Below are 25632 nucleotides of genomic sequence, written 5' to 3'. Positions count from 1 at the left end.
CATTCTATAGTTCTAAAAGATCAAGCTAATCAGTCTCGGCACTGCCTCTCTACTCAAATGTCCTGGGAAGGCCCTGTCTCCAGAATGTATTGTACTGTTCAGTCCTTCTAATAAGATAACCAGGTACAGAGGGAACAGCTCTGGTAAGAAGCCTTGTGTATTTCCTAAAAACTACCCCAAAAGCAAAGAACTAGCACAGGAGACATAATTTAGGGATGGAGCTCAGCTCTGTGGGCAACATACACCCTTACCCTCCTTTTTCATATTTCTTTATTGATTTTCTTGGTAACAAAAATAGGATACTTGAGTGTGTGTTGCTCCCAAGATAGGTACATTAAACAGAGCTCGCGATGAACCCCTTTTAACAGACTCAAGGAGTGCTTGATAAGTCAAACAGTACCCGCATCAACACTACATTCAGGAGATATCCAGTCTTTTGTGTCTATGGACCTATTTGGTTGCTATAGACATTTGCCTCAAAGTAGCATTAGACAATGCTGATCTCTGCATCTGTATAATATCAACAACATAATCGCACCATAATTGATGAACAGGTACATTTGTGTTGCATTCATTCAGTATGACAGACGTGGTGCATTTGCGATCCGTCAATTATGATAATTCCTCATTGGTGGGGGAGGGGGCTGTTTTACATCCTTACACCTTCAATGGCTCCCTAACTGCATTTTGGTATTATTGCCCTTTTTGTTGCTGGATTGTCTCAAGAGGAAACAGAGAGAGGCACAGAGGTGACACAGCCCAGATGCACCGGGAGAACACTCTCAAGTTATCCTCACTGATCTCATAGGATCTTACCCTACCTACTAAGGTAAGTACTACTCCCTTCATTTATCTGGGGACACCGACATTTTTGGGCCACCGTACATACAACTTTCTCTGTCGGTCCCGACGAAGCACCCTGGATCTCCCCCTAGACCATTAAAGCACGAAACATGTTGACCAGAACATATGCCCACTAGGGACATATAGTTACCCAGCTACCAAGGGACATAATACCCCTCAAAGCAGCACCATACATTTTGTTTTAATAATGACAGAGGGATCACCCTAATAAAAATTAATCACTCTCCCTCCAGCCATTTTTTACTTCACCTTCTAGGACTTCACTGCCATTTACACCCACGCACCCATACAGCTTCATCAAAAGATCTCCGAAAAAGAGACCCTTCAGGAGACCCGTAGGGCATTGCAGCGCCGGCCCGACGAGGAGCAAAAGCCCAATGATGAAGCATGACATTGTTCAGGGTGTGTGAAGGCATCAAGATGAGGACACACTACCCCCCACAATTAAAGTAGTACACAACAAGAGTACCTCTTACTTCCCTTCTTTTTTTCTCTCTCTACTTAGAAACGGCTTCTCTCTTATGGTCTAAGTTTAACTTCGGGGGCCCGGGTCACCGGACCTTTTGAATAGCTCCTAGAGTCCCCCTCTTTTGATAAATAGGATTGTCTCAATGTTCACCATCAACTAGTGATCGCAAATATTATGTAGTGTGCATAGTCAGAGGCCCAAGTTTTACATTACTTGTGGTACGCAATGGTTTACTTGTGTATTATGCTGTATACATTGTTTTGACTTGACATTTATTTAGTAATTATACGTAGATAGATAGACAGACAGACAGACAGACAGACAGACAGACAAACAGACAGACAGATAGATAGATAGATAGATAGATAGATAGATAGATAGATAGATAGATAGATAGATAGATAGATAGATAGATAGATAGATAGATAGATAGATAGATAGATAGATAGATTGTCCACAGAAAAATCTTCTTCAAAGACAACCCCCTCTGCCCTGATGTTACATTTGTGTGGCAGGGCAGGAAGCACCACCGTATCATATTCAAAAATTGAATGCCGTGAACGCAGCACTGAAAGACATGAGCTCCTTAGCTCATGTGCAGTGAGAAATGTATTGAGCAAACAAAATTGCAAAAAACACAGTTGATGGACAGAATGTAGAACAATGTCATACATTCACCCCAGTACAGAGATCTGGGCCTAAATCCATCGTTTTTTTGCACTCCACACCACCCTGGGTTAGACACTGGCTATATGCAAATCAGCTCTGACCCTGTGCCTCATGGGAACAGTCCAGTCCGAACTACTAAGCCATGTCTTTCCCAGACCGGAATCAAGCATCCAAGGACCGGTTTCTGGCTATCAGCCTTCATCAGCCTGGATAGCTTGACTCCAGTGGTGTGGAGAGCCTGGGACTCACGTCTGAGCATACCCAGCCCACTCGGGGTGAAAATTGCAAAAAACACAGTTGATGGACAGAATGTAGAACAATGTCATACATTCACCCCAGTACAGAGATCTTGGCCTAAATCCATCGTTTTCTTGTACTCCACACCACCCTGGGTTAGACACTGGCAATATGCAAATCAGCTCTGACCCTGTGCCTCATGGGAACAGTCCAGTCCGAACTACTAAGCCATGTCTTTCCCAGACCGGAATCAAGCATCCAAGGACCGGTTTCTGGCTATCAGCCTTCATCAGCCTGGATAGCTTGACTCCAGTGGTGTGGAGAGCCTGGGACTCACGTCTGAGCATACCCAGCCCACTCGGGGTGAAAATTGCAAAAAACACAGTTGATGGACAGAATGTAGAACAATGTCATACATTCACCACAGTACAGAGATCTGGGCCTAAATCCATCGTTTTTTTGCACTCCACACCACCCTGGGTTAGACACTGGCTATATGCAAATCAGCTCTGACTCTGTGCCTCATGGGAATAGTCCAGTCCGAACTACCAAGCTATGTCTTTCCCAGACCGGAATCAAGCATCCAAGGACCAGTTTCTGGCTATCAGCCTTCATCAGCCTGGATAGCTTGACTCCAGTGGTGTGGAGAGCCAATGCGTTTCGGCTTAGACTCAGCTTTGATCACGGGTTTGGAGGTGAATACAAAGACTGGTGCATATAAACAATAAATTGAGGAACACAGACAACACCCATGCATACATTTAGGCACAGAAGACGCCATCTTGGAATAGTGCAAGTTGTTCTATCCCCATTTCATACGATTCATTCTTACAAAATCAGTTTGTTCAGTCATAGAGGCAATATTATTTTCATCCTAACAATCAGTTGCTGTCACCAGGGTCCAAGGAAAAAAAATTAAGAGGTCACCACAAAAATGAAGAATGTGAGCAGTAATTTCATGAATATAAACAACACCCATCAGTGCATTCAGGAGGGATAGTCACCGTCTTTAGACGTACGTTTACAGACAATGAATCTCCGACATAATCATAATATATGTTCATCAAAGTAACATTACTCAGTGAATTTCAAGAAAACCAAATGGCAATAAACCCACTCCCCAAGGGGACTACCGTCACTTTCTATTTCTTATTTTAAAAAAAACAAGTGCAGAGTAAATGGAATTAAAGCCTAGTTGGGAACTGCAAACAAACCTTGATATGGGCCACATTCAAAAATGTCATAACTGTGTTGAGGACAAACGCAATAAACTTTCATCATTCGAGAAGACCGTGAAATGTCCCCGCAGTTATTAGCAAACCAAATTGACCATTGCCTATGGAAATATGGTCCTATTTAAGCATGGGCGTATTTTGCGGATTCGCAATCCGCGAATTTGCGTATTTGCGTATTTGCGGATTGCGAAAATCCGCAAATTCCGCAAATTCTCGCGGATTTGCGTATTTTTTGGGGGGGGTGTGTTCGCACGGGTTTCTGCAAGTTCGCGAGGGTTTTGTACAATTTCGCAAATTGCGAACTTACTTGTCGGGTCGCCAGTTTTGCGAACTTGTTGTTTCTACGTGCCCAGCTTGTTTGCAAGGCTTTCTTCATCACTGCCACCCTCTGTTACCACTGGCACTCTCTTTGGTCACCCATGCCACCCTCTGGCTCACCCATGTTACCCTCTGTTTCATCACAGCACCCTCTGGTTCACCAGTGTACATTATTGGGGCAAAGCAAAGCACTGCCATCCTGTCAACACTGGCACTCTGGTTCACCCATGCCACCCTCTGGCTGGCACACCCATGCCACCCTCGGTGTCATCACAGCACCCTCTGATTGACCAGTGAGTGTACATTATTGAGGCAAAGCAAAGCACACCTGCTAAGTGCTTTAAGTTTTGCAAACAACAACACCTGCCCTGCCCCAACTGACATTAATGAAGGCTGGCACCTGCTTGTCTGCTCCCTTTCCTTTTTGTTGCAATGTAAAAAAATTTTAACAGGATGCAATGGCATACTTGTAACTATTCTGTGACTGTCAGAGCAGGGTCACACAATAGTTGCAAGTAGGCAACCGGATTCTGGAGGGCCCCTTCAGGAAGCACTACAGGGAAATGGTTACAAATGATGAGCTCGAACTTTTGCACCTGCTCGTTGGTTTTGCTTTTGCAAAACTCGTTTTTCGGTAATTTCGCCCTATTCGCGAGGCGCGGCGTCGTGCGAAATCGACCGTGGAAGCCGCGAACTCGTGCGAGTTACCCCAAGGTTGAGTATGGGCGCCGCCATTTTGTTTGCGTGACGTATTTCCGTTTCCGCCCGCTATGTGTAATCTCGCGCGATGAGCGCCTTGCGAATACAAGTTCGCACGAGTTCGCGAGAGAAATCGGGTGCGAACTTACTTACACGCACGTGTTCGGGCGGCCATCTTGTTTTTCATTCATTCCTATGTGTCTGGGCATGGTGTTTCTATCCTCTGTATATCTCTGCCATCCTTTGCTTGTTTTATTTTTTTTTTGATCTATTAAACTTTTTTTCTATCCCTCTTGTTTTCTAGGTCTATATTTTTGTGTTTTAGTCTACTTTTGTTTACTTTTCAACTACTTTTTTAAACTTTTATTTCCTTCTTTTCTACTCTTATTCTTTTTCATTTTATCTCCTTACCTGCCCAGAACATGGTGAAGACAGCAGTCAAGCTGCCCAAGACGGCCGCCGCAGCCCGTGCCCGGCTCCCGTGTGGCCGCTTGAGGGCGGAAATGGTGGTGCCCCGGGAGATCTTCAGCCCTGAGGAGGTGGGCGCACTTGTTTTTTATGTGCAGCGCCGTCTCCCCAGGACCATCGCGGCAGGCGGCAGGATTGCTGCTGGTTACACCAACAGCCAGGAGCGACGGAAGCGGTGGGGGCAGGTGTGCCGGGCCCTTTTTAAGATCACGGGGGTCCAGCGCACCTACAATCAAGTCACCCACCGCTGGACCGATATCCTGGACCGAGAGCGTGACCTGCTAGACGTGCTGGGAGTGGAGGTCCCCGGGCTTGGTGAGTAGTAGTAGCAATTTTTTCATCACTCACTACTCTGTTTTTTCTCCTGCTCTGTGTGACTGTGTTATATTGCAAATGTTTGCTTTAATTTTTTTACAAAGAGCAATAATGCTGCTGATTACATTGATAAGAGAGGTAAATTAATATTTCAAAATCTTCTGTGCATTTCAGGTGCACTGTTCTCCTTCTCTGTGGCGGTGCCACTGCTTATTTGTTTTCTATTTTGTGTTCATTTAATTGGGCTGAGTAATGTATGAGTGTATTTTACAGAACTGCGTAATGCTAGACACAAAGGGGCAGATTTACAAGCCCCTTGTTCCACGTTTACGCTGCCTTACCTGACGCACAGCGACGTAAACGTGGCGCATCCCTGCGAGTCATGTACAACGTGATCCATCTAAGGAGATGCGCCACGTGAAGGCCTGGGCCTGCGCCACAATGGGTGCGTTCCCACGCAAGGGGGGGGGGTGGCGGTCAGGCAGCTGTGCGCCTCGCAAAAGTGCCTGCGTGAAATCTACAAGATTTAACGCAGGCACTTCCGCGACGCTGCTATGTCAATTCTTTATGCCTGCTTGCTTGAAGCAGGCGTAAGGACTGATGCGGTATGTTGAGTATTGGGCAGCCCTGAGCATTGCTATAGTTGCATCGCGCCCGCGACGTGACTCTAGAGATGCGCCCCTCTTTCGTCACGAGATGCGTCACGCATCTGCCTACCCTTGCGCCAGGGTTTGCCGCATTGTAATAGCGGCGCATCTGCCGTGACGCAAGGTTAGTTTTGCGTTACGCATTTGTTCTGGTGCACATCTGGAGGTGTCCAGCTCAGAACTCGTAAGTATGCCCCTAAGTGTCAGATTAGCAATTACCTGCGCATCCCTGCAAAGTGTGCGGCACGCCAGCACCACCCATGGTGCGCCGTATTTACAATGCTGCACACCATGGTCCCAAAACGTCACCGAAGCGTTACGCATCGGTGCCGTAAAGGCGGCTCATTGATGGAGTTGCGTTGCAACGATGGCGCAGCTCCAGCAATGCTGCGTCAAGCCGTAAGTCTGCTTCATGCAGGCGCAGGGTTTCAGTGACGCATCATTGTCCTAAATGATTGATTGAAATTTTATATATTCCCCATAGCTACTTTTAGCATGCGTTCCTGCGCAGGAACGCCCTCCCTTGCGCTGGAACGCTCCCTAATGGCGCAGGGCTTTAGAATGGGATGCATCTCCCATATGCGTCACGTTGTTAATATACGCCACACCATGGCGCCTCTCTTGTTGTGGCGCTGCGTCACAAAAGTGACGCAAGAACGGAGCAAAAGAGCTGCAAGGGGCTTGTAAATCTGCCCCTAGAGTAGAGGCTCAGGTGCAGTCCTTCCTTTGTAGCCCTCTTTTTGACTGAAATAGTTGGTTCTTGTTCTTTCTAAATGTTTGATTTGGTTGACAAGGACATCGACAAGCAGTAATCATCAATGTTTTCTGTTCTTTCTTTCATGTTGTACGTCAGGTCCGCCCAGGGGCAAGCGGACCGAAAAATCGGATGCAGTGGCTCCAAAGGAGGAGGATGCAGGCCAGGGCGGCGAGTGCTCCTTTGCTGGCCCCAGTAAGTTTTCATTTAAATATAGAGGACCTATTGTTGTCCAAGCGTTCCTAATTTAATTGTTTCGAAATAGTGTTTATATAGGAGCAAAATCAATAATCCTACTGTTGCAGGGACAATTCTCCACAAACCGAACTATGGACACCAAAGACCAGAGTAATAATATTTCAGAGCGGCGTGTTTGGCACACTGTATAAATAAACCTGGTAGTGTCAGCGGCACGGACTCCTCCTTGCAAAAATTGCAAAACTTTTCGCTCAGTCACTCTAGTCTGGAGGACTAAAAACCACAGAGTCTATTCAAGTTTAAAAGCTTTATTAAAAGTTTAAGTAAACACATATATTAAAATAAAGTTAGTTGGAAATGGAAAAGTGCTTGGTGCTGAGTTGATGAGTAATGGAACACATTTCTTGTGGTCGAGCCGAGCTTTCACCTGGTTTGAAGTTGATGTTGCTCTTGTCCTTAGAAGTCCAGTTTCTGTCTGTTCAGAGAAAAATGGAGTGTGTTAAAATTAAGCAAGCATTCAACAATTGTGACAAAAAAATGAAGCAAGACAACAGCTTTCCCTGGAAGGAGGGACATTTTTACTTTAGACTAGAGTAGACAGTCAATTAGTTTTTCTGTTGTTTTCACATTTTTTCATTCATAGACCAAATACTAGTGGAGTGGTGTAATCTAACATTCTTAAATCAACTTTGTAGGTGGAACATCTGGTGGTGGGGCCAGCTCGGATGTGGTGGTGATCATTGACTCGGAGTCCGAGGATCAATCTGGGGAGGAGGCGGCGCTAGAGGAGTCGGACCAAGAAGTACAGACTGTGAGGAAGGAGACAGTGGCGGTGGCGAGTACAGGTAAGCTGGATCATGGTACTATCTGACTCTTAGATAGGATATGATGTGTATCCAGTGGTGGCCCAGTGACAAATTACAATATGGTAATTACAGCAGGCTGGGACCGACAGACAGATAGAGGCAGAGACAGAGAGAGAGGAAGACAGAAGGAGAGAGAGAGAGGGAGGGAGCCAGAGGGAGGGTGAGGGAGGGAGAGAGAGAGAGAGAGACAGCGAGGTAGAGGGAGACACAGGGAGACATAAAGAGGGAGACAGAGAGAGAGAGAGAGAGGGAAACAGACATATCGCCTGGGCTTCTGCCAGATCTCTTTCATATGAAAGAGCATCAAACCAAGGATACAAGTGAGTTGTGGGAAGGGAAATGGTGATTCAAGCGCCCCCCCCTTGCCCCTCCCTGCGGACGCCCATGATACTGGCCTGAATAGTTTTGTACTGCGCTGGCTAGTTGCTAGTTGTACTGTGACACAACTTCCTGCTGAATTATTTTGTGTTAATCATATTCTTAAAGAGCATTGGTTACATATTATGTCTTTCTTTCTTCATATAGTTGGCAATACTAAAACCTCAAAACCGACGAGGAGTATGCTGGCTGTACTGGCCCGGCAACGGAGGCTGGAAGCAACTGTTGCCCAATATCGGCGGCTGGTGGAATTGGAGGGGGACGACACACAGTCCAGTGCATCAACATCTGCATCCTCCTCCGTGACCCCACGTTCTGCCGGTAAGCGCAGTGCTCCAGCGAACCGGAGCCGTGCTGGAAGACGCCACCGCCGAGCAGCAAAAGCTGCACCTCGCAGTACTGTTAAGGCTCGCTTGCGGAGGCGCTAGGGGGCGCACAGCGGAATGGCTGCCTGAACTGCAGCTCCGCCGGGCGATATCACGCGATGTGATCCATTGCCACTAAAACCCCACCATTCCACACTGCGCGACCAGAATTTGGTGTGGGAAGATGTGGAGCGGAGGCGGACAGGTGTGGAAGTGGTCGATACCCCCAGGGCGCCAATAAAATACCGAGGTAACCGCGGCGTGCACCGATATGCCTGACAAGATGGCCGGCGGACGACTGCGAGAGTGGAGCGCACAACGCAGGTTCAGCAGCGTACTGCCCGAGTAGCCCAGCAAGTATCGCCCGAAGGTGAGCGCAGATTGCCAGGCCCAGCGTGTCCGATTACACCGTTCCAGCACCGAGGCACACGGGCGGTGCGCGCCCAAACTTCAGCCGGCTGCCTGACAATATGGCGGCGCCCACTGCCGTCACAGCGGACCCTGAGGTTTAGCGCCGGCGGGCTCCTGCACGGAGTGCTGGGCTCACTGCTGGCGGACTGGCGGGGTGGAGAGCGGGATATACCGTCAGGTGCATGAGAGACTGAGAACGGCACAACGCAGGCCTCCTGCTCTCAATTGATCCAGCAAACAGCGAAATTTACGTCCATAGTGCCGACAGGTATAAGGAGCGAGATAACGCACGAGCGAGGTGGCGTCCCATTGCCGGGTTGATCGCGCAGTGGCACCCCAAGGTCACGGGCACATATCTCTCCCTTCCTTCAAATTGCCGCAGAGGTGACCGGACAGCATCCCCCCCGTGGTACTCACACGCTGGCGAAATACAACTGGCGGAGGCCATCTTGGAAGAGAACTACCACCGCGTGCAGCTGCTGGCTACCACTAAAGAGGAAACACGGCGACGGCGACCAGAGTAACGAGGGCGTCTGGACCCACATTGAGGAAAGTGCACTCTCCGGCCACCACTATGGGGAAGCCAGACAAACAGCAACCAAAACTTTCCTTCGACAACAAGAGGGTAACTAAACCTGCGGACGACATGGCGGAGGCCGGCGGTTCTGCAGATCCACCGCCAACTACTAACATTGAGAAGATTCTGCTGGCTATCCAATCAAATCTGCAGGACATCAATGGCAAGCTGGACAATCTGACGTGCAGGATGGATGGCATGGCTGCCCGACAAGAAAAACATGGCGAACGGTTGGACGAAGCTGAAGCGAGAATATCTGCCGTCGAAGATGAGGCGCATACGTCCACCACTAAATGCGCGGGATTTGAACGCATTCTGGCAGTGATAAAAGCGAAGGAGGAGGATTTGGAAGTGCGCTCGAGGCGCAATAACGTGCGAATCACGGGCCTGCCAGAATCTACCAACACAGGGCGCATGGAACACTACATCGAGGGTCTCTGTAAGGATATCTTTGGGGCGGAGGCCCTATCGCAGATCTTTATTGTGGAAAGAGCCCATAGATCACTGGGCCCCAAGCCACCGACCGGCGCGACACCCAGGCCGATAGTGGCGCGGATCCTCAATTACAGGGACAGAGACGTGATCCTAAGGCTGGCAAGGGAAAAGGGCAAAATCACTCATCAAGGCAACTCTCTGGAGTTTTACCCTGATCACACGGTCGCTGTGCAGCAGGCACGTAAGGAGTACGCCACAGTGAAGGCTAAGCTACGAGAATTGAACATTGGGTATTCTATGCTATATCCTGCCCGACTTCGAGTGGTGTGGAAGGAGCAGACGATCGTGCTGGCGACGCCCAAAGCGGCCCTCGACTTTGTCAAAAGAATACAGCGTGAGGCGAGGTCGGAATCCCGGGACGACCAGAACGAAGTCTCGGACTGATGTCACTGAAGGTATCCAACTTTGCGCAATGGTATGGGTTGCCGCACAGATGACTATGTGGGACTGCTTTATGGCCCTCCTAAGCTGCGTTGCACAGGGTATGCGGACACGAGGCTACCAAAGGTGAGAGGATAACGTTTAAAGTTGACAATGTGCGGTGGAAAGGCAGGGACAAGCTGGGATGGCAGGGGAGGTCACACGCCACTGTCCTGAACTGCCACGGATATTCATAAATTGACCTTGCTGCTATGCCTTCCCCGCTGAATTTTTTGATCACACGATCATATCAAACTGTAAATAATGCCACCACTGCGAGCGATGGGTCAGGACCCTTTATTTCAAAAGTGATCGCAGACCCTCAGAACTGGAATAAGATAGCGGGGGGAATGGCAGACCACTGTACACTATGACTCACTTTGCATTGCGCTGTGTAGACTAACGGTGGTGACATCGCCCCCACACGCTGCTGTGTTCCGTACAATGTATAACCAAATGATTGCTATGTGCGGGGAGGGCTGTGCACTGGTTCTATTAGGCCTAGACTCTTCCGCACACGTATGTTCGCGGCGAGACGCAACAGCATATCCTCTAGAGTTACTCCACTACTTGCACCCAGCGGGAGGATGGTGAGGGGGAAGTGGAATTTTGGATTGATGGACACATATATTGCGATTATGTCTGATTCTATCAAGTATCGCCTACACCCGTACATCGGGTGAAGAGTTGCACTACTGGCGGACCTCCATGAGGGTAATACCCGACACAAGTTCTGCCATGAGCACCGAGTTGTTGGTTCAGTGGTTGAGGGAGTTGTGCTCAGAAGGGGTAAGGCTTCGGCAGGTAGGGGATGCTGGAGTGGGTGGGTTTTGGGGAGGGGGGATGTTTGACTGTTTACTAAGACCAATTGCATTGCAAATGTACACATCATTCAGATATTCCTTGAGGGGGATTGTATTTGCAACTTACGACCATGGTGATGGGTGGGATCAGGATCCGGGTAGGGTACTTGTATGTGCTGGTATGTGTGGTATAGCATCATTTGTGTACACCAGGTTCTAGAACTGGCAGCGGTAACTGTCTAAACGTCCTCACTTGGAATATTCGTGGGTTTTCTCGCCCACAGAAAATTAGGCAGGTATTTGCCAGTCTTACTAGATGGAATATTGATATAGCATTCCTGCAGGAATCGCACTTAGCACCGCACACTCACGCTACATTGGGGTCGAGGTGGGCAGGTGCTTCGTACAGAGCCTCATACTCGTCTTATTCCCGGGGGGTGCTTATACTGATTAGGAAGGGGGTCAATTTTGAGGAGGAGCATTTGACACAGGACCCAGCTGGCAGATATGTGCTAATGACGGGTACACTAAGAGGCCAACACATAACACTCCTAAACGTGTACGGCCCGAATATAGACGCGCCGGAATTCTATCGTGACATTTGGGGACACCTGCAGAAACATGCTTGCACGCACATTTTATGCGGGGGGGACTGGAACGTGACACTAATGGACGGTCTGGATCGCTCCTCACAATCAGTGGAACAACACAAGCAGTCGAGACTAATGGTGGGTCACATGATGGAGGATCTAGCGTTGGCGGACATCTGGAGACTAAAACACACTGACGACCCAGGTGCTACACACATCGCAGCATCCCACAATAGTTGGTCCAGACTGGACTACTGGTTGGGTTCCAAGGATGTTGCTCTGTGGGCGCGTAAGATACAGGTGCTGCCACGCACGCTATCGGATCACAACCCGGTTCACTTACAACTGGACATACCTCATTACACACCCCCCCCATTCCAATGGCGTTTCAACTCCCAGGCCCTCACAGACCCAATATATGTAGACACCCTGACTAAGGCGATCAAAGACTACTTTGCTAATAATTCTCAAACTACTGAAGACTCTTGTCTCCTCTGGGAAGCCTTTAAGGCCACGATAAGGGGAGTCTGCATTAGCACTACCATAGGAGTACTCAAAGACATACGGTGCCAAATTCGCCGCTGCGAAAGCCAGATGAGGGACTTAGAATTGCGCTATGAACAAACGCAGGACGTATTGTTGTTACCCAAGCTGCGCGAATTGCACACAGAACATGCCGATTTTTTAACGGCAGAAATCAAATATCTAGATCGCAAACACGAGGCCAGGGCTTTTGGGGAAGGGGGTAGACCAGGGAAAGTACTGGCGCGGAAAATATGTGAGGGACGAGGACACTCAACGATACTCCGAGTCAAGTCAGGGGAGGGGATTTTACAAACACATCCAGCAGACATAGTCAAATGTTTTGTAGACTCCTACAGCACACTATACCAATCCCAACCAACAGCTGCTAACGAGGAAACATATGACTACTTACATGATGTGGCAATTGGCTGGCTGTCGGATGCCCATAGGGAATATCTGGCTCGACCGATCACGGTCGAGGAGGTCACTGAGGTGATCGCCTCGCTCCCCAGTGGAGTAGTGTGGCTCACTGGTTAGAGGCGGCAGACCCGAGAGCAGAGGACGGCCAGGGACCAGGGTTCGATTCCCGACGCGGCAGGTTTCTGGACCAGGGTCAGCGGACTCGATAATTCTCTCGCCTCGGTGCCCACTCTGATCAGCGATCACACTCGGCAACTCTGGGCACTAGCTTGCCTCATCTTCACTAACGGCCCCACCAGACCGCCGGGGATGCCTGGTCTCACCCTGGAGATACCCATTAAGGGACCATCTCTCAGGGAAGCCAGGAAGGGTTTCGCAGCGGTCGAAGCGCGGAGGTACCCCTTCGGGAGTGATTCCAGCGCTATATAAGCACATAATTAATTAATTAATTAATGGAAAGGCCCCAGGCCCTGACGGGTACACGTCCGAATTTTATAAAAAATTTGTGGATATCATCGCCCCCTATTTGGTGGACATGTATGGTAATTCCTTTGAGGGATCATTACTCCCCCCCACTCTGCGGGAGGCAATGATCATAGCACTCCTTAAACCATCCAAAGATCCGGAAAATTGCGACTCCTATAGACCCCTTTCCCTAATAAACGTAGATTCGAAAATACTCGCAAAGTTACTGGCCGTTAGGCTGTCCCCACTGATGACTCGACTAGTACTCCCGGATCAGGCGGGGTTCGTGCCCACTAGATCCACCACGCATAATACCAGAACCCTGTTCGCGCTGGCACACTATCTGAATCCCTCGGTTAAGGCGGTAGCTGTCATGCTCGACGCCGCGAAAGCGTTCGATTCGATCGAATGGCGTTACATGCTGACTGTCCTCAATAGGATGGGGTTCCCTAAAAGGTTTGTCCAGTGGATTTCCTTGCTGTATACTAAACCATGTGCAAGAGTCCGAATCAATGGTTATGTTTCAGCTCCATTTGACATTGGGCGGGGCACTAGGCAGGGCTGCCCCCTGTCACCCCTGCTCTTCGCGCTGGCGTTAGAACCACTAGCGTGCATAGTACGTCAAAATTACAAGGAGTCGGCACTGCAATTTGTGTCTAGGCCACTGCACATATCACTCTACGCAGACGATATGTTATTATATGTTCGCGATCCAGAGATACATCTGAACCCGCTGCTTAGAGAATACATCCGGTTTGGGGGTCACTCGGGTTTAGCAATAAACTGGTCCAAATCCTCACTCATACCTCTCACCGATGCCACTACCCCCTTTGCAAAGGATTATCCACTAGAGTGGCAGCAGGACCCGATTCGATACCTAGGGGTCATGTTCCACAGGAATCCAGACGAAGTCATGCGAGCAAACTATGGGGTGGTTCTCTCCAAACTGGACGATAAGGTCCGTCGTTGGATACACTTACCATTATCAATAGCTGATCGTGTAGCGATAGTTAAAATGAACATCTTGCCCAAGATATTATATCTCTTTAACAACATACCCATTACGCCTACGAGAGAGGTCTTTCAACGCATAAAGTCACTAGTACTAACCTTGATATGGGCGGGTAAACAGGCTCGAATTGAACTGCAAACACTGACGCTCCCGATATCGAAAGGTGGGTTCGGGGTCCCAGACTTTCTCCTATATTACCTTTGTGCCCAGGCACAGTACGCAGCATATTGGTACCATGAGGTCCCCTATATTACTCACGTGGCCATTGAGGAAGGGGATGCCCATCCCGTTCCCCTGTCGGCGATATTATCACACACCAGACCTCCACTCCACAAACAGGACATCAACACTGTAGACACCACGATCAAAGCTTGGAACAAACTAGGACAATTGGCTCACAAAACCCCATTGTATGCACCGGACATGCCGTTGCAGCACCATCAGGCTTTGTCAGTCACTAACGAAAAAGTGGGGATGTCTCTGCTGACAAGAGCTGGAATCGACAGGATGGGTGACGTGTATCAGGGAGGCACGTTTATAGACATCGACAACTTGCATTATATCCGGAACCAGTCTCCTATGTTCCGATTCACGTACTACAGGTTGAAAAGGGCATTGAGGGCACACTACCCATCGTTCCCAGCGGAACCGGCAACTCTAGCGCCCTTACAGATGCTGATCACTACTAGGGATCTATCTCACTTGGTGTCCAGATTGTATAATGCTGCGCAGACGGAAATAGCAGGCCACACACTGAAAGCTAAGGTGAGATGGGATGCGCAGTTTGATACTCCCCTGACAGATGAAGAATGGTACAGCACATGCGCACTGACACAGATATTGACACCCAATGGGAATCTGAGAATTATACATTTTAAGATCCTCCACCAAGCCTACTACACACCGGTGAAAATGCGTAAATATGGGCTACAAGAGGACGACAAATGTAAGCGCTGTGGTAGTGAGGGTGCGGACTTTGTACATCTGGCATGGCAGTGTGCGAGGGTAGCGGATTACTGGGTGGAGGTCACAGCCGCACTATCGGCCATGTTGGGAGATGAGGTGCGGTGCACGCCACAGATCTGCCTGCTGGGTATTGTACCTCAATTCAGAGCACTAAAACGCAAATTCTGTGCAATCGCACTACTGCTAGCAAAAAGACAGGTGGCGCAATGCTGGCACAGCCGTAGAGTACCGACTACAAAAGTGTGGCTGCATGACATGTCCATTTGCCGGGATAAACTACAAACTTACGAGGAAGACTTACCTGTGAAATCGAAGCCGAAGGACATGTGGGGCTTTTTATCAGACTATCTAAATTCCTTGCAGGAACATGAGGAGGACTAGCTGATACACTAGAAAGACTGGAGTGTGGATGACTGATGCATGCATTGGAGATGACTGAGGGCGGCACTGGGGAAATACCGGGATACTGCTCCACTCACTGTATAGGTTGTATTCGAGAGCACTGTAAGGTCTAGAGTTGGGGAATGTTATAGTTCGATTTATAAAATTACAAAATGTAAGACTCATACCGACTAACTGCTAAGAGTTCTGCGTAGGGCAAATGAGACGGTTCTGCCTACCGTATCTGCACAATTTTTCATGAATCACATATGCTATATTGGACGAACATAGTAACGTGGCGAGCCGGCCTCAGGGTTGTAGGCTCATGCAGTGTACCTTGCTTTCTGTTAATAAAGGTCTTACAAAAAAAAAAAAAAGGCTCGCTTGCGCCGTGCACTCCGCAGAGTGTCCGACCTAGAGGCGGAGGTCCAGAAATGGAACGAGTATCAGAATGTGGTGGAGGGCCTCCGCCTAGATCACGCCACCCTCCAGGAGAAGTATGATGCCCTGGCCCTAAGGCATGATGCCCTGGAGGCCAAACTTAACAGCTTGCATTCCTAGAGTGTCCCTTGCCCCTTTTTTAGAGACTTTTGGGGGGTGGGAATTGGGAGTTGGGTTTTTTGGGGACTTTTGAAGGACTATTTATTTGTTGGGGTTAGGGAGGGTCTTGCGGGAGATTATTTTGTTAGGGATATAAATATACTTTTTCAAACTTTATCTGAGCATACCTGTTTTTTTACTACTTTTGAGCTTGGTGGGTGGTGGTTTTGCAGTAAGTTCATTTAACTGAACACTGTCATCGTGTTGGTTCACGTGCAATAGGCCAAATGTTTTCCAAAGTAAATGCCTGTCACAGAGTTTGTTAATTCAAGAGCCTTAGGACTTTACTACCAGTACCACTGTCACTCTCTCGCCTCTCCGAACACTCCATTATACTACCTCCCATCCAAACGCTTATCTTACCTGTAATTTGTGTTTGAGGGCTGGCTCCACCTGGAATTCACAGAGTCCTAAAGCGTTCTGCAGCAGGGCCACAACTGGAGTTTCCCGGCGTGGATTTTCTGCAAAACAAAAGCAATCAACATTAGAAATGTGGCAGCGGTGCTCACACACCACAAAAACCTAGAAGCCCCACAGACAGGCAAGCGAGCAATAATAACGCCTAAACGTTCACGTGCAATAGGCCAAATGTTTTCCAAAGTAAATGCCTGTCACAAAGTTTGTTAATTCAAGAGCCCTAGGACTTTACTACCAGTACCACTGTCACTCTCTCGCCTCTCCGAACACTCCATTATACTACCTCCCATCCAAACGCTTATCTTACCTGTAATTTGTGTTTGAGGGCTGGCTCCACCTGGAATTCACAGAGTCCTAAAGCGTTCTGCAGCAGGGCCACAACTGGAGTTTCCCGGCGTGGATTTTCTGCAAAACAAAAGCAATCAACATTAGATATGTGGCAGCGGTGCTCACACACCACAAAAACCTAGAAGCCCCACAGACAGCACCCCTAAGACAGGCAAGCGAGCAATAATAACGCCTAAACGTTCACGTGCAATAGGCCAAATGTTTTCCAAAGTAAATGCCTGTCACAGAGTTTGTTAATTCAAGAGCCCTAGGACTTTACTACCAGTACCACTGTCACTCTCTCGCCTCTCCGAACACTCCATTATACTACCTCCCATCCAAACGCTTATCTTACCTGTAATTTGTGTTTGAGGGCTGGCTCCACCTGGAATTCACAGAGTCCTAAAGCGTTCTGCAGCAGGGCCACAACTGGAGTTTCCCGGCGTGGATTTTCTGCAAAACAAAAGCAATCAACATTAGAAATGTGGCAGCGGTGCTCACACACCACAAAAACCTAGAAGCCCCACAGACAGCACCCCTAAGACAGGCAAGCGAGCAATAATAACGCCTAAACGTTCACGTGCAATAGGCCAAATGTTTTCCAAAGTAAATGCCTGTCACAGAGTTTGTTAATTCAAGAGCCCTAGGACTTTACTACCAGTACCACTGTCACTCTCTCGCCTCTCCGAACACTCCATTATACTACCTCCCATCCAAACGCTTATCTTACCTGTAATTTGTGTTTGAGGGCTGGCTCCACCTGGAATTCACAGTGTCCTAAGGCGTTAGGGGACTCGTCAACGTAAGTTTCTTCATTGTGCAGAATCCAGGCATCAGCATTATGGGTAATGGATAGGGTGAGTCTGGAGGAGGAGGACTCAGGATAGACGACCAGGACTGAGTTCTTGTCAACTAACTGTTGTGAACCTGAGGAATGCTGCGGCATCAAAATCAAGACTGTTCTGTTGATGGGCTTGTTGTTTTATTGGTTGATTACAGTTTTGTTGGGAATGTGATGAAGCACTTGCTAAAGAAAGACAGACACACAGGAATAAAAGTGAATAAGGAGGACTAAATTTACAATTAATGAATGATTGACTAATTTTCAGAACTCGCTGTCAGGGAAGCAGAACTCGTCCTCATACTCTGCTAAATCATCAGTCGGGGTTACTTCTAGTAACTGAGGAGAACTTTCCTCAGGTAGGTCGGTGTCCTCTTCTTCCTGCGTGGATTCTCGTACTCTGTAATCTGGTGGTATGAAGTGCTGGTTCATCTTTATCAAGGTGAGCCGCTCCACATTTGCGGGCAAGAGGCGGGACCTTTTGGAAGTCACAATGCCACCAGCAGAACTAAAAACACGTTCTGAAGACACGCTTGCGAGTGGGCAAGACAAGTAATTGATAGCCAGGTTGGTGAGCTCTCGCCATATTTTTCTTTTCCCATGCCAATACGCCAATGGGTCCTCAGTAATATTGACCTCTGTTGAGTCATCCAGATAGGCCTGCACCATTGAAAGAATGTCCTCCCGGATTCCTGTACTTTGCACTTCTGTGTCCTTTCTAGGACAAGGAAACCCTAGCTGAGTTAGCCAACCCGCTTCAGACATATCGCCTGGGCCTGGTTCAGATGATACGGTTGCTGGTGTGGTTAACGGCTCAGAGGAAAAGACACTCACTTCTGCCACAGGCACAGATGCAGAAGTGCTTTTTTGGGACGCCTGATGGCCTGCTGATTCACTAGTAGTACTGTCTTCTCCTACAGTTTCCTTCCGCTCTCTTTCAAAACGAATGGCTGACTGAGCTAGCCAACCTTTGTACTCTGTAACATCCGATGTTTCAAAAGGAATTATTACTTTGCCAAACAATGGCTTTTTGTAACGTGGATCCAGAATAGTAGCACAAATGTAGTGCTGTTGTTTCTTGATTTTTACAAGCCGTTCATTGCTAACTAGGCGTTGTAATAATCTCTGCGCCAACTCATGTGCTTCGTTCTTTCCAATGTCCTTTAATTGTGAAGACACCACCTTGACTTGGTGCTCGAGCTTCAGCAACAATGGGATAGCTTTGCTCAAAGAACAGTCCTCCCTGCTGACGTCACGCGTGAAGACCTCAAAAGGACGAAGCATGTCTGTCAGGCTTTTAACTAGCTGCCATTGCTCCACCGCTAGCATCATTTCTGTTGTATCACCACCCAGGTTGTAGAAATACTCATTGACTACTGGAAACAGCTCATGCAGACGCTCAAGCATGTAGAAGGTTGAGTTCCAACGTGTTGCCACCTCCTGGATAAGTGCTTTCACTGGCATTCTACGTTAATTTTGCTTGCGCCTCAGCTCCTTCCGGGCCTTAAAAGAATGGTTGAAATGTGTGCATATTCTTCTGCAGATGGTCAGTGTTTTGTCGACTGCAAGTTCTTTTTTCAAAAAATTTTGCACAACAAGGTTGATACAGTGCGCCAAACACGGCACTCTGAAATAGAAACCGTCCTCCATGGCCCTAACTACATTGCTGCCATTATCTGTAGAAACATAACCAACCTTGCATTTTCTTGGGGGCAGCCATTGCGAGACCTTTTTGTTAAAGTCAGCCAAAATGTTGACTGCAGTATGACTATTCTCCATGCCAAACATGGCTAATGTTGCATGTTTACGAGCACCCTTAAAAATCTCGACCAAGTCACCACCTGCATTTATCTGTTTTATGACTCCTGAAAAAGAGACCCAGTGTGCAGTGATGCACATGTAATCAAGGGCTTGGCAACTGGTCCACATGTCTGTTGTCAGGTGTATAGTGTGAACAGCACTCTTCTGCAAAGCTGCCCCCACCAACTCAAGCACCTCTTTATGTAGTGCTGGAACAGCAACCCTGGCAAAATAGAACCGGCTAGGAACCTTCCATTTAGGGGCCAGTGTTGCCACGAGTTCAAGGAAACCCACACCTTCGACAAACGAAAAAGGGAGAAGGTCCACCGCTAGCATTTTAGCCAGCTTAGTGTTATACAGGCGTACAGTTGGGTGGTTGCGTTGAAATTGCACATCTGAGGAGAACATGGCTGAAATGGTGCGCTGGACAAATTTACGGGATGATGCTGATGCCTTCTTCGACCCACTTCTGATCAGTGTTGACATTTTCCGCATTGGTGTGTCTCCCAGACTCTCAGTGTGCCTCCTATGTGTTCCGGAGGGTGTGGTGCTGCCAGGGGTACTGGGTGCAACCGGACACATGTCTGACGCTTCTTCTACCTCCCCGTCATCTTCAGATGAAACACCTAGTATGGGTATATTTTGGCCACTTGCCCTTTGGGATCGCTTTCCCTTGACGTTTGCTAGGTGCGGAAACCATTCGACAGCGTGCTTTCTTTCAAGATGACCTATCTGGCCTCCGGTTCCATAGTTGGTACCAGTCTTACCACGGCTAACGCTAGTCTTACAAATGCAACAAACGGCTATGTTATCATACTTTTCATGGACACTAAAAAAGTTCCAAACTGGGGACTGGAAACTTCTGGTTTTGCCGCACGAGGTGATACTGCTGCCAATGCCAGATGAAGCAGTGGTGGATGAGCCTTGCAGACATCTACTGGGTTGTGCAATTATTGCAGCAACCTTACTTGAGGGAGTCGAGCTGGATGGAGTCCCCCTCTGGGGAGAAAATATGGGAGCTGTAGGTTTTGTTGAACTTGTTGTACTACTTGACTGCGTGGGTGGTGCTACCAGTGCCACGTCGCCAGGGTCACGCTCAGCATGACGTCGGGATAGGGTATAAATGTCTGTCTGCTGCATGGCCGGTGTGGCTGGAATGACGTGTGTGATGACTAGGTCATTGCTGTCATCCTGTTCATCAACATCAGAATGAACCACTTCATCAAGTCCGACGTTCGGATCCATAAGTATGAGCTTTCCGGGGCCCTTCCTTTTAACATTTGATACCTTTCGCAGCTCATGGTGTGCCTCCCTCTCAGATGTCGGAGATGGTTGCCAATCTAGATCCAGATCATCATCTGATGGAGCGGAGCTTGAAGAGGAACTTCTACACACCCTCCTTGATCTTTTCCTTGCTGGGGAGCTGGGAGAAAATGAATCATCAGGAGGAGTGGCTTCGTCTTCCTGACATGATACCCCGGCTCCAAAGTCAATTTCCTCCTGTGCCCCTACTTCTGGAAGAACAACCATTGTGGGCACTTGCACCGCTCCATGCGCCGCTACATGGGCATCTTCACTGACCTCTACTTGCAAGTCTCCATGGACCTCTCCTTCTCGGTCTTCTCCTTCTCGGCCTTCTCCTTCTCGGCCTTCTCCTTCTCGGCCTTCTCCTTCTCGGCCTTCTCCTTCTCGGCCTTCTCCTTCTCCTTCTCGGCCTTCTCCTTCTCGGCCTTCTCCTTCTCGGCCTTCTCCTTCTCGGCCTTCTCCTTCTCGGCCTTCTCCTTCTCGGCCAGCTCCTTCTCGGCCATCTCCTTCTTGGCCAGCTCCTTCTTGGCCAGCTCCTTCTCGGACAGCTCCTTCTCGGACAGCTCCTTCTCGGACAGCTCCTTCTCGGACAGCTCCTTGCGCATGTATTTCTGCTTGTACTAGTAGCCCATGCAGTTGTTGTTGCGGCTTTGGTTGTTGAATAGTACTTGTGAGATGAGTTACAACCTGTGTTGATGGTGTGCTGCTACTTTCTTGCGATGAACCAACATCACTGGTCGTTGGAGATTCAACAACTAAACAGGCTACCTGTGCAGCACTCATGGTGGGCCTTTGTTTTTTTTGTTGTTTTTCCCAAAAAAATGTATTGGTTGAGCCACCAGTCTCCTTGGTAAGTGGTGCCACTTGCTTCTCCTCCTTAGTAGAGACATCTTTCTTGCAAGAGGACCTACTGGCACCTCTTTTTGGAGCCATCTTCTTCAGATGTCGGAACAACAGGCCGCAGCAGGACTTCTTCCTGGCACTGAATGCTCAACGATGATGCAGAGTTTTGTGCACCTAAAAGCAAACGAAGACAGAGGAACATCAGTAAATATATGTTGCTTATGTAGCGCTTCAATAAACAGTTAGCAAGTAGGCATTTATGAATACACACGTGCACAGTGCACACCACACAATATGGAAATTTCAAAATTAGGATTTGCTAAATTTTTGGGAAACAGGAATTTAACATTGATCCAAGAGAGCACACACAGAGAGGGTTGTACTTTCATGTACCCCTGACTCCGCCTGGGCACAATGGGTGAAATCAAGGCACAATGGGTGCAGGCCTATGTCTCAAAGCTCACTGCCTGCCTTCAAAATGGCCGCTTGACCCCCCATCCACATGGCCAGGACCATGCCTCAAAATGGCCACCACCAACATAGCCAGCCCCCAACCCCTACTCCAAAAAGTGAAAAAACACAACACTAATCAAATCACCACAATCCAATGCCATCCATCAAGTTTCAGAAGGCTTATGCTGCCTGCTGGTGGTTTTCCGGTGCAAAATTGCAATTTTTACAATTTCACGAGTGCGAGATTGTTGCCTCACGGCGCGAACGTGGCGAAAAACCAGCAAAATCCGCGAACAGACCGATTCTGGGCCCCCTGGGCATAATGGATGACATCAGAGCACACTGGGTGCAGGCCTATGGCACAAAGCACACAAACTGGCTTAAAAATGGCCCCTAGACCCCCACCCACACGGGACCAGGCAATAAAATGGCCCCCACCCACATAGCAAGCCCCCAACACCACCCCAAAAAGTCGTAAAACACACAAAGATCACCACAATCCAATGCCATCCATGCCCTGGCCAGAATCATGTTAAAAAAAAAATTCAAGAAAACAGTTGTATCATGCATGCACCCATAACTACTAAGCCTGGTGGTTTTCAATTCATGTGCAGAATTGTAATTTTTACAATTTCGCGAGTGCGAGATTGTTGCTGCGCGGGACACGAGCAGTGCGAACACAAGCAAAAACATCCTCAGCTCGCGAACTTGCAGATTTTCCCCCCCAAAAAGTCGAAAAAAAAGCAACACACACAAAAATCACCACAAACAAACAACATCAACTTACTTGTTTGTGAAATCAAATTTCGAATCCAAAAGTAATCCAAAAGGCCTCAAATGCAAATATCCAGCAGCAACCACAAAAAGTAATCCTTCCCAGTCAAGATCGAAATCAAAGTGGCCAGGAAATGGAGGAGCTTGCTGGACAGGAACAGGAAGTTGGAGACTGGGGCACTTCCTTCACCCCACCCCTATGGGAGGAGCTTGCTGGACAGGAACAGGAAGTTGGAGACTGGGCCACTTCCTTTACCCCTCCCCTTGTAATTTTTGTACTTTCGCGAGTGCGAGATTGTTGCGAGATTGACCGCGAGCAGTGCGAACACAAACAAAAAATCCGCTTTGCGCGGATTTGCATATTCTCGCCACATCCGAGAGAGTTCGCGGATTGCGGATTCTCCGAAAATACGAAAAATCCGCGAGCGTAACGGATTTTACGCCCATGCTTAGTCCTATTTAATACAACCTGGAGCCAATTGCCACTGGGTAATACTTATATTCCTGAACTATTCAGACTCCCAGTTTTCCATTTTTATTGGTTTATTGCAGATAAATACAGACAGGAAACTATGGAAAATTGGTCTTCTTTTGGAAAATTGTCACCACTGTTAATCATGATGGGTAGGTCCATAGCTGTGTAGATTGACAGGTAGGGTAGTTAATAAAAAAAGATTTCCTAATGGAGTTTAAATAATTCTAGATATACAGATTTTGTGAGCATTCTACTATATAAATGTTTTCTGATAATTTCATTCTAATGGAAATGTGCAGCACCTGCTGGACATTGAAACAATGGTAAACTTCTATAGGTTAAATAAATGTGAACATATACCCAATAAACCATTATGATGACACTAAACGAAAACAAATGCAGATAAATACATACAACATCAGTAAAAATTAAATATGGATAAATGCAGATGGAAATGTGAACAAAATACCCTAAAACCTGTAGCCCTAATTATTATTAAAGTGTTTAATGATTGTTGCTTTTTATGGACAGTCACCTTTATGGTAGCTGTGATACTGTGGTATACTCTACCTAGACTCATCCCACATCACCTCCTTTGAGCTAGCACCCTAGCATTCTCAGTTTTTAGGTCGACCCTAGCTTTGCAGCGCATGCCCTGCTCGCTTTGCGAGGCATGCTGTATTAGGGTATGTTTTAGAAGTGGTGTGGAAGCACCACCTATATTTTTTCATTTGCTGGCATCATCGTCCATGGTAAATGCTGGCTTCCGATTGATAATGTGGCTTCTTAGTCCCACCTTGTTACTGCCCTGTCTCCTTTTGGGAACGCCCATCAAGACTGGATCCTTTACTTGCGGCGTTATACTGTCTCCTTCAATTAGTTGGAAAGCACTTTTTTACATCCTAGCAATGGCGATAGCTTGTTTCATTCTTCTGTTCCCCAAATGGATGTGCCTGGCATGTGAGGGGCTCTGCCCCAGCTCTGTCTGTTTTTAAGACACTTGTGAAGTCTGAGGAATCCGAAGCCCCACTTAACAGAGGCATCTTACAGCTCGTTCTGGGATGGTGTACAGAGGGGCCATTGCCCTAACCACAGAGACCGTCACAGGATACAAGAGGCACTCACAAATAATTCTCATAGCTAAGAGCACTGAAGTCGTGCTCGGTGCTATATGAAACAACCCCCACAAATGAATATAGCCGAGTGCTTGTCCTGCTCTGGATCGCACGGGTCTCAGGGAGCCATCCTGGCACGGTTGTGTCACTGTGTGACACGCCACGGGATGACTTCGTGTGTCACAGATTGGCGAGTTGCAGTGAGTAAGAGTGCACAAAGAGCTGAGTCGGGGAATGGTGGGAGCCACATGTGAGTCTGTCAGGGGGGAGCCGGGGATAGCACACCTGCAGCATTAATGGCAGACTCGGGTACATTGTTCTGTGAGGGCAGGGAGTTGGGGCTGACTCCGGTGCTGCTGGGGCTGACTCCGGTACCGCTGCTGCTGGGGCAGGCTCCGTTATCCCTGCTGCCTGGACTTGGAGCATAATCTCCCTTACATCCGTTGTAGTGATGGGGTGGGCTAGCGCTTCTCTTTCGCTGTCCCTGGCTGGAGCTTGGACAGCGCTGTACCCTTTTATTTGATCGCCTCTCACACTGCCGGTACTCGGAGAGCCCTTGCACCTCTTCGGATAGCTCCTCTCGCTGACAGTACCTGGGAAGTAATTCGCCTCTCGTTTGAATCACCTCTCTCTCTTCTAGTACTGCTGGAGTCTAAGTGCCTCATCTTTGAATCATCTCTATCATTTCTAGTACTGGTGGAGTAGATGTGCCTCCTCTCTCTCTTCTAGTACTGGTGGAGTATATGCACCTCACCTTTGAATGACCTCTCTCTCTTCTAGTACTGGTGGAGTACAAGTGCCTCGTCTTTGAATCACCTCTCATCTGTGCTGGAGGAGTACTGTACACGACCCTCACCTTTGAATCAACTCTCTTCTAGTATTGGGGCATGGTGTGGCCTATTCTCTGGACTGCTCTCACTTATGGAACTGGTGCAGTACTTGTGCCTCGTCTGTGGATCATCTCTCTAACTTCTGGAGCCGGGGCAGTGCTAGCGCCTCTTCCTTGGATCACCTCTCACACCTGGTGCTGGGGCAGTGCTAGCCCCTCATCCTTGGATTCCCTCTCAAACCTGGTGCTGGGGCAGTGCTTGTAATGGTTGCAAGCAGGTTCCGCAGGAGCGTCAGGAATCCGAAG

The sequence above is a fragment of the Lissotriton helveticus genome, chromosome 7 (assembly GCF_964261635.1).
Source record: "Lissotriton helveticus chromosome 7, aLisHel1.1, whole genome shotgun sequence".
NCBI classification, from domain to species: Eukaryota; Metazoa; Chordata; class Amphibia; order Caudata; family Salamandridae; genus Lissotriton; species Lissotriton helveticus.
This window is presented reverse-complemented; position numbering follows the sequence as displayed.